Below are 10347 nucleotides of genomic sequence, written 5' to 3'. Positions count from 1 at the left end.
CACACACACACACACACACACACACACACACGGCAGGCCAGTCCCCCCAACCCCATCCTCTGCAGAAGCATGGGCACATCACTTTCTGGCCAGAATCCGGTTTAGAGGAGCTCAGCCCCCACAGCCACAAGGCCGGGGCAGCCGCCCGAGGCGCACACGGCCGGTGTGCGGCCCAAAGTCAGGAGCCCCTGGGTGCTCAGGCTGACCCCGGCCCTTCGAGATGCTCACACACTGAACGCCCAGGCACCCCCTTGCCCAGGCGGGGTCCGACGGCACTGCCAGGGCGTTCGCGTCCCCCCCCCCCCCACCGTGGCCTCTGGGGGAGGCGCCCAAGGATCCCGAGTTAGGCGAGGGCAGGTCTGAAGGCAACCATCCTGTCTGCCCCACCCAGCCCCAGCTGAGACTTCGCCGCAGGAGTCCGTGGGGTCCCTGGCGCCCCAACTCTGTCACCGCCTTCCCTTCCTCCACCACTGCGCACTTCCCCTGAGACTTCTGCCAAGTCGGCCCTTGGAGGGAAAAAAGCCACATCTGGAGAAGGAAGCAAAACAATTACTCAGATGGACCTGGTACCTGGGCAATTTGATGGTCATCCATGGGACACTTCTACGGTTCTGACTCGCCTTTTAGAAAAAGATTATTCTGTATCTCTCTCAAAAATAAATAAAAACATTAAAATAATAATAAGAGTTGTAGGAGCCCTGGGTCAGAGACAGGGTCAAAGACACGTGTTACAAGGAAGGCTCCTAGTGTTCTCCTCACTTAGAAAGTCTTAGGGGCTTTCGAAACCAGAAACCAACACATATATACATATATAGCTTCTATTATCTAATGAATATTATGTGACTTTTTAAAAATGTGTATTTGTTACTTTAATAAAATAAAATTTAATTTAAAAATAAAAATGAAAAAGCCAGGACTGGATGAGATCATAAGGCAGAACGAAGAACCCCTGAGCCAGGGCCCAGCGTCTAGAGGTCAGGAGGATGAAGGGAGCCAGGAAAAGAGAAGGAGCCACCAGAACCACAGCAGAAGGGCCCAAGAGAGCCGTGTCCTGGAGGCCGAGTGGAGAGAATACTTCAAGCCTGCCCACTGCTGTCGGTAAGAATGAGCATTGCTCCTTGAAATTTATATAATCAAGGATAATCTTCGAGAGCAGTTTGGGCCGAGGGAAAGCCCGATCTAAGTGGGGTCTGGAGAGTCTGTAAGGATGGAAGTCAAGGTGGCGGAGACAGCGAGCCTTTGGTAAGAGAAAGAGGAAGCTATTGAGTCAAAAGGGGACTTTGCGTGGTTTCAAATGAAGACATGAAAGTCGATGGGAATGACCTATTCCGGCACACGCTGGGCTGTGATTCACATCCATGTGTTCCTAAAGTAAACTCTATTAGGTCAGACAACATTAACCTTTTACTATGGTCCTGGAGTCACTTGGCTAAATTTTAAGATTTTTTGCATCTATGTCGAGTACAGGTTTGGAAGGCTAAGCTGGTTTTACCAGTTTCTTGTTTTTTATGTTTGAAAGACACACAGAAATTTCTCATCCCCTGGACATGTGTGTTATCATGCATTAAATTGCCTGGACCTAGTGGGGAAACGTGGTGAAAAGGATCAGACTAATCTGGTCCTATTCCAGCTTTCTCCAATAAGTGAATTAAATAAAACCATATAACCCCAAGACAACTTACTTTACTTCCTTGAACTTCAGTTTCCTTCCCTGTAAAACAGTATTAATAATAATAGGTACCTATCTTATATTGTTGTTGAAGATAAATTAAGATAATTTATGTAAATTGTGTCCATGACCTTTAAATATAGCTAACTGTTTAGCGGGGCCAATAAATATAGTTACTATCAAATTGGAAAAATCCTTAAAGAAAAACAATTAATTGGGGCGCCTGGGTGGCTCAGTCAGTTAAGCGCCCAACTTCGGCCCAAATCATGATCTCACAGTTTGTGGTTTCAAGCCCCACATCGGGCTCTGTGCTGACAACCCAGAGCCTGCTTCAGATTCTGTGTCTCCCTCTCTCTCTATTCCTTCCCTGCTCATGCTCTGGCTCTCTAGCTCTCAAAAATAAATAAACATTTTAAAAAATTCATAAAAAAATAAAAATGATTAATTAATGATTCATTGTTTTTCTTTAAGGATTTTTCCAATTTCTCTTATTAGTTATTGATCCACTAATGTTTTCTACTGCTTCTTGAATTAATTTTTGCAAAAAGGTCTTTGATTTTGTTAACAGGTTGGGATAATTTTTTTGTTATTGGGTTGGATACATCGTTTAAAAATTTATTTAGTTTATTTTGAGAGAGAGAGTGAGAGAGAGAGAGAGAGAGAGAGAGAGAGTGTGTGTGTGTGTGTGTGTGTGCGCGTGCCTGTGTTGGGGCGGGGCAAAGAGAAAGGAGACAGAGAATCCCAAGCAGGCTCTGCACTATTAACTCGAACCCATGAACGCTGTGATTATGACCTGAGCCGAAATCACCAGTTGGACGCTTAACTGACTGAGCCACCCAGGTGCCCCTGATACAAACAGCAGGCTATACACTGACACACAGAGAGAGAGAGAGAGAGAGAGAGAGAGAGAGAGAGAGAGAGAAGAAGAAGAAGAAGAAGAAGAAGAAGAAGAAGAAGAAGAAGAAGAAGAAGAAGAAGAAGAAGAAGAAGAAGAAGGCGGCCAAGGGAAGGAAACAGGGTACTAGATGAACCAAAGTCCAAGCGACATGGGAGAGGGGAGACCAAGCACACAGATCCATGCTTCAAAAAGGCGCAGCAGCTACTGAGGTCGGCTGTAAGGGACGCATTGGTGGCAGTGGTTTTAAGTGTGGAGGGATGGAAGAAAGAGGGAGGAGGAGTTTCGTGTCACATGTACATTCTAATTCAACAAAAAACACCCTAAATTACATTTTACAGTCTCAAACACCGTGAAATGTTCTTGTTTCTCTAAACTACATTAGCATCACAGCATAGCGCTCTACTTCAAAGTATTCACATGTGACTGATATGAAAAAAAAACGAGACTATGGGCCCTTCCTGGAAGAAGCAACATGAAAAATAGAGAGACTGCAGGACACGTTGAGAGAAAGCAGAAGCCTAACTCGTGAGCACTTCAGCAAAGCGTGCCATCTCCTGGGTGTTTTTATCACACAGAAAGGACAGAATTTCTTTGAGAAATAAAATTGCAGAACATATAGTATGATCCTGCGGTATTTATTAAATAGATAATTTTACGAAAAATATTTACAGAATACATGTTGATTGTTTTGTTATACTCAGAGTAGAAAATTTTAAAAAACAAGAGAAAACTTACTAATTCATACCAGTATGTCAAAAATGGCCACCGCTGAGGTTTCCCTGTGACTAAATTATGAAGCATCAAAAGATTTTCTCTGCTATAAAAAGGGAAGATACAATAGTTTATCAACTAAATGTTATCTGGGGAATAACTTATATTATAGGTCATAGTTTAGTTAGGTTAGTTTTAATTAACTAAATATTAACTAGGGAGTAATTACTCTTCATGTAAGCTCAAGTTCTTATCAGTTTTACAATTGTCTGTGGTAAACAAACCAAAAGAGCAGTTAACCAGTGAAAGGTATGGATGAAAAAATGAGGGTACTTGAATAATTCAGGATATCAACCCCTTCCTTTTCTTTTCACTTAAGAGTAGGACTTTTTTAAAAAAATGTTTATTTCTTTTTGCGAAAGAGAGAGAGACAGACTGCAAGCAGGGGAGGGGCAGGGAGAGAGGCAGACACAGAATCTGAAGCAGACTCTAGGCTCTGAGCTGTCAGCACAGAGCCTGAGGTGGGGCTCGAACTCACGAACCGTGAGATCATGGCCTGAGCCGAAGTCGGACACTCCACCGACTTAACCGCCCAGGTGCCCCAAAAGTAGGACTTTTAAAAATGCAAATCATAAGTATTTGTTAAGTCTGCTCATTTTCCATGTGTAGTGGTGACATGAATGACATTCAACACATATCAAACCTTAAAAACTAATTTTAGAAAAAGGTCCTGTTCTGTTATAGTGGAAAATGTATGGGATAAGCAGGGAGGATTCATAATGGGGTTCAAGTTCTAGTTTGGTCACCTACTCTCTGGGTGACTTTAAACAAGTTACTTCAGCTGTCTAAGCCTGTTTCCTAGGCTAAGAATTTGGGTATAATAATACTTTCCTCACAAGGCTACTATAAGGATTAATCCATGATAACTATTATTAAGAAAATTGATCTTAGTTTTGAGAATTTTGAAACAATGAAAATCAATTTTCTTAAACTCACCTTTTTGAGATTTTTTTGTATTTACCATTAACTGCTTTAAGAAGCGTCTTTAAATCCATTTATTATAATTTCTAAAATGTTCTTGAAAGTTTCCGGCAAAGTTAGCATACTTACCTTAATTATGTGCATCCTATGTGTTGAGTATTGTAGGAAGAAATTTTTTTCATGGTATCTTTGGCAATTAGAGAAAGTAAATTACATTTAATAGCTAGATAGCTTATTAAAACCGGTTTTGTGATAAACAACTATACCTTTGTTATTTCTATTGTTGCAAATCATTTTGATCTGTTAGCCCCCACTTAAAGCTTTAACTGGATTAATTGTGGCCTCACACATTATACAGTGGTCAGTAGTTAACTATTGCTGCATAACAAATTACCCCAAACCTTAGTGGCTTAAAACAACTAACATGGATTATCTGACCATTGCTACAGGTAGCCAGGCGGAGACGGAAGTGTTTTCACGACTGAGCCATGAAAGTCACAGACCGTCACTTCCACCGCGGACCAACCTTGGTATGATACAGGAGGGAAGTACACGTGAGTGGGGACGGGGGAAGTGGGCATCACTAGGAGAGCATCTTGGAAGCTGGCTACCCCACACGCTGCAGGGGTAAATGTTCTGAGGAGATGCCTTTCACAGTGAAGCTGCTTTTAAAGGCAGAGTGTTTCACCTTCAACATGAAGGGGTTCAACAATTTGTTGAATGAATAAAAATTCACTCTTACAACCTAAAGAGGAAACAAGAAGGCAAATGAATTTGTTGCCTTTTGGGGTCTCATCTTGGACACTGATTGGTTCGCTTACACAGTGTGGCCATCTATGCCTTCCAGAGATGGTGTCAGCAGAAGTGAGGGAGAGGTATTCAACTGGGCACGGAGGACAGTGGTGGTGCACTTGACCGCTACAGGTTTCCATGCTCCTGGGAGGCAGAATGAGGATGTGGATGTCTCCACCCCACCTGGGGCTGGGGTCTCACAGCATAGGAATCCAGGAGAAAAGGGTCTTTAGAGAATACCAGGATATCGTAGTTAAAAGACAATGTCTGAAAATATGGAATGACCCGCGTAGCATTTCTTCCTATGAATCTCTTTCTAGTTTGTGACACATGTGTCATCAGGGTATCTTCAAGATTTCAGTGGAAACATCCCATTTTTCCTCTCTACAACCCAAGTTTTCATTTGCAGGAAGCTGAAGGGACCCATCTCAAATCTCAGATCTATGGAGATAATATTTTTTTGCAAAGAGCATCTCAGTATTTAATAAATATTTTAAATGAATAAATAAAAAGAATGGGTAAAAGTGCCCATATGGGAATTGGAAAGAGGTTTTTAAATGACTCAATGGGAGACAGGGTGTATGGTACACACTGGAGAGCTAGCTTGTGCAAGCATACCCAGCATGCCTCTGTTAATCACTATCTTGATTCCCATCAAACAGAATGTGCAGAAGAACGTGTTGTTCAATGTTCAAAGTCAAGGGCTGCAGCCGTGGCCAATGAAGAGGGTCTGGGTGGCAGCCCTTAATCTCCTTGGAAACACGGGCCGTTCACGGAGGAGAAGGGCCATCGATAGTTGCTAGATTAGGTTGTTATGAATAAAAACTTGCTGCACATAGATCCCGGCAGCCGAAACTTTGTCCAGTCAGCTGCTCCTGGACCCCCTGTATGCTAAGTTCCCCCAATAAACCTCTGTCTTGATCTCTGTCTCCAGGATTTTCTTTGGCCTCCCCAGACCATCACTCACCCTTGGCTCAGTCTGCTGGGCCATATGGCTGCACACTGAGTCAGTCAGAGATACGTAATACAGACTTAGTGTATCAGCATAATGCCATCGATTCGGACCCCAGCTCCCTGCTTCTGTGCCCTTGCTCTTCAGTGGAAATAGGTACCTGGGAAAAGTCACCAAGAGGCCAGCACAACGTTCCTTCTACGGAATTCTAGCCCCCAAACAATGAAGTTTGTTAATGAATGTCTGCGGCTAGGGAATGGGGTCTTCCAAATGATTTGGTATCTATCAACTCCAGGAGCCAAAGAATAATGGCCGCACACCTTAAAGAAAGGGCGATCAGGTCCGTCTGACCTCCTGCTGGGACACGGCAGACACGCCGCAAACATCTTGCACTCTGCTCTCCCACACAGGCTCCAGAAGCAGTCAGCCAGAACTTAAACTGCAGTATGAAGACTTTAAAAATCTCTTAAAAGAGATACATTTTTGCTCATGTGAAAAGGAAACAAAAGCACGAACCCCACTAGAAAGGTATATTAGACAAGGGACAGATTGAAGAAGAACTGAGTTACTTCATAACGAGACAGGTGGTAAAGATGGGTGAAGTTTAGAGCCAAAGACATTGCCAAGTTAGCACAGGGAAGATGAGGTTCAACCAGTTACGGGAGCTTTGAAGTTAGCAATCTCAACCTGGCCCCCGGTTAAATTGTGAAACTGGCTTGGGCTGTCTGAGTGGCCCCCAGACCTCCCTCTCTCCTTTCACCTTTTCCTGGGCTAATGAGTCTCTCATGAGTTCTCCACTCTCCCATTCACTTGTTTTATGTTACAAGGAAAAGGCAATGGAGTAGGCTTAGATTATCTCCAAACATATCCTTGATCCACATATTGGAATGGTCTCAGGGCAAATTTCCCAGGCTGTAGACAGTGGCTTACACCACTGCCAAGTTGATATAAACTCCAGAATTTTTCCTAGGTGAAAGGGCTGGGATGTCTAGCCCTTATTTCTTACTTTTTTTCCAGATGTGTACTTTTGAAAGCCCAGCTTCCTTCTCAAGTAGATTGGTTGGATAGAATTTGACATGGATTGGTTATGGGAGGTGGTGCGGGCAAGTTGAACTCTTTAAGATGTTCAGTAATTACAGGGCGCTTGGGTGGCTCAGTCCGTTGAGTGTTCAACTTCAGCTCAGGTCATGATCTCATGGTTCGTGGGTTCGAGCCCCACATCAGGCGCCTGCTTCAGATTCTGTGTCTCTTCCTCTCCCTGGCCCTCCCCTGTTCACACTTTGTCTCTCTCTGTCTACAAAAATAAATAAATAAATGTAAAAAAAAATTTTTTTAAAGATGTTCAGTAATTACAAAATGGCCATTGAGTTTGGGGATTATTTGATATGTAATCAACAACCCTACCCAACAGTTACTCAGGCAAGAAGATAATTCAAAGTGAGTTGGGCATTTCTTTGGGCAATTTATTTAGAGTCTCTTTCCTTGCATGATTCAACCTGCCCTTTTAATCAGGGTGAATCACCATGATTCTCATTCCGACCAATATTTTAACACTTCATGGCTTGAGGGGAAATGAATATTGCATTTCAAATCCAGCACATTATCTCTAGCATATCTAGAGTTAACTATGGAAAGCTTAATAAAGAACTATGTTGCAGCATGGTACAAGAGAGCCTCAGAAGGTCGTGTGTCTGGATGTGACATCTGGAACTGCTGCAGCTATCTTGTGACCGTGAAGAAAGTAATAAAAGAAATTTTTATTGAACCTTAAATATATGCATTCAGACTTGCTCACTGCTTGACCCTGACCCTATAATATATAGTAAGGGGTCAGAGTAACTACTTTCCCTAAAGAAGAACCCAGAAACATCACTTTTCAGAATGCAAGCCAGAGTCCGTAGAAAAGCTGCCAGTGGTGAATTTGTGATTGGACTGTCCAGACCCGAAAAACTGACTTGAAGCGTAGCCATCAGCACAGCCAAGCTCCAGTATAACCAACCAGTTTTGAACTGGCAGTCCAAAACTTTGCTTAAACCAAGTAATCATTTTTCCTTGTAAAAAGTTGTGACGTCTACCTTTAGATGCAAGGGCGGGACTTATAGAGACACGGTCTTCAGCAGGCTGTACTGTGTCTTATACCCCTACAAGTGAGCAAATCCTCAAGACTTTACACTAAGTTTGTCTCCAAAGTATTATGTGCAGTTTAACAATTACTCTGCCTCAGAATCTCTATTTCTTTTGTCTGGAGGTCAAAACGGACACACCAAGGATGGCAACATAGACAAAAGGAAGTTCCCTGATAATATCTTTATTTTTTTAATGATGGAGACTTCTACCTCTGAACTTTTTGTTGTGTAATAGAATACATTTCCTTTTTTTTATTTTCTTGCCTAAACTACATTGAGTTGTGTTTTCTGTCTACTTGTACCAAAGGTAGAATAACTGATATACCCTCTCTGGCTACTCTTTCAAAAATAGTGCCTCACTTTGTCACACACCACTCTCTTATCCTCATTATATATTCCTTTGTTCGTTTACTTATTCATTGCCATAGTCTCCCACTAAAATACAAGTTTCAGGGCGCCTGGGTGGCTCAGTCAGTTAAGTGTCTGGCTTCGGCTCCGGTCATGATCTCACGGTTTGTGGGTTTGAGCCCCGAGTCAGGCCCTGTGCTGACAGCTCAGAGCCTGGAGCCTGCTTTGGACTCTGTCTCCCTCTCTCTCTGCCCTTCTCCTGCTCATGCTCTGTCTTTCTCTTTCTCTCTCTCAAAAATAAACATTAGGGGCGCCTGGGTGGCTCAGTTGGCTAAGTGTCCACTTCAGCTCAGGTCATGATCTCATGGTTTGTGGGTTTGAGCCCCACATCGGGCTCCATGCTGACAGATCAGACCTGGAGCCTGTCTTCAGATTCTGTGTCTCCCTCTCTCTCTGACCCTGCCCTGCTCGTGCACTCTCTTTCTCTCTGTCTCTCAAAAATAAATAAAAACAAACAAAAAAATTTTAAAATACAAGTTCCATGAAGACAAGGAACATGGTCTGTTCAGATGCCCAGTGTCTAGAAAGTGCCGGTCCATGGTCAATGCCTAGTAAATACTTGTTTAATAAATGCTGATGTAATCCATAGGATTACTTATTGTCTTAGGTTGGATTTTCTAGAAGCAAAGCCTAAGAGAAGGATGCAGAATCATGTGATTTTTTAAAATTGTTTTTTAAAGTTTATTTTATTTTTAAAAATTTATTTTGAGAGGAAGAGAGAGTGAGCATCAGCAGGGGAGGGGCAAAGAGAGAATCCCAAGCAGGCTGTCTGCTGTCAACACAGAGCCCTACAGGAGGCTCAATCTCATGAACCATGAGATCATGACATGAGCTGAAATCAAGAATTGGATGCTTAACCGACTGAGCCACCCAGGTGCCCCTTGAAGCAGTGCTCTTACAGAAGAAGGAGAATGAGTGAAGTGGGCTAGGGAAGCCAGAGCTCATTGAGTACTCCAGAGCATGACCGGTGCCTCAGACTTGGGACCACTTTAAAGCAAGGTGGCAAGCTTTTTTTAAACACCCAAATCAGTAAGTCATTAGTTTTTGACTGTATGATGCTTGATGGGAATGGGGGAGAAATGATATTTCCCAGGCAAGTCAACTTCTATTCAATGAAAGGAAATTCTCCAGAAATGGGGGCAGCTAGGAGCAGTTAGTAGTCAAATTCAGGAGAGCTGGGGATGGCTACACTGTTCTGCTAAAGGGGATCCCAGTGGGATGATACCTACCCAGGAAAAAAAGCCTAGAGAATTACTAAGAACAGAAGTAATAATAAGCTATAGTGAAATGGCAGGTTATAAATTTAATATGTAAAAACCTACATGTTCCTAATCAATAACTATTAGAAAATTCAGGGGCACCTGGGCAGCTCTGTTCGTTAAGCATCTGACTCTTGGTTTTGGCTCAGGGCAGATCTCATGGTTCATGAGTTCAAGCCCCACATTGGGCTCTGCACTGTCTGTGCAGAGCCTGCTTGGGATTCTCTATCTCCCTTTCTCTCTGCCTCTCTCTCTTTATCTCTCTCTCTCTCTTTCTCAAAAATAAATAAATAAACACAAAAAAAGAAAATTCAGTGTAAAAAATGATTTTAAACACATAAACCAATAAAATATTTAAGTATTCACAAATAAAAAATGTATAGAACTTAAATAAAGAAGACTTTAAAATTCTATGTGGGGTTATAAAAGAAAAGAAATAAATCGAAAGACATAACATTTCTTGGATCAGGAAACTAAATATATTAAATATATAAAATCTACATAAATTGTCCCATAAATTCAATCTAATCCCAATTAAAATACAAACAGGC

At 42.4% G+C, this 10347-nt stretch overlaps 1 long non-coding RNA gene across 1 annotated transcript in view; it reads left to right on the top strand.

Moving 5' to 3' along the window:
• Positions 1-4779, top strand: part of LOC115291464 — a 15266-nt gene extending 10487 nt beyond the window's left edge. The window contains exon 3 of the long non-coding RNA XR_003908460.1: positions 4709-4779. This is a non-coding gene — a long non-coding RNA (uncharacterized LOC115291464). The remainder of the gene's footprint in view (positions 1-4708) is intronic.
• The last annotated feature ends 5568 nt before the right edge of the window (positions 4780-10347 follow it).

The sequence above is a fragment of the Suricata suricatta genome, chromosome 5 (assembly GCF_006229205.1).
Source record: "Suricata suricatta isolate VVHF042 chromosome 5, meerkat_22Aug2017_6uvM2_HiC, whole genome shotgun sequence".
Lineage (NCBI taxonomy): Eukaryota > Metazoa > Chordata > Mammalia > Carnivora > Herpestidae > Suricata > Suricata suricatta.
Note: the sequence above shows the minus strand (reverse complement) of the source record. Positions and strands in the feature narration are given on the sequence as shown.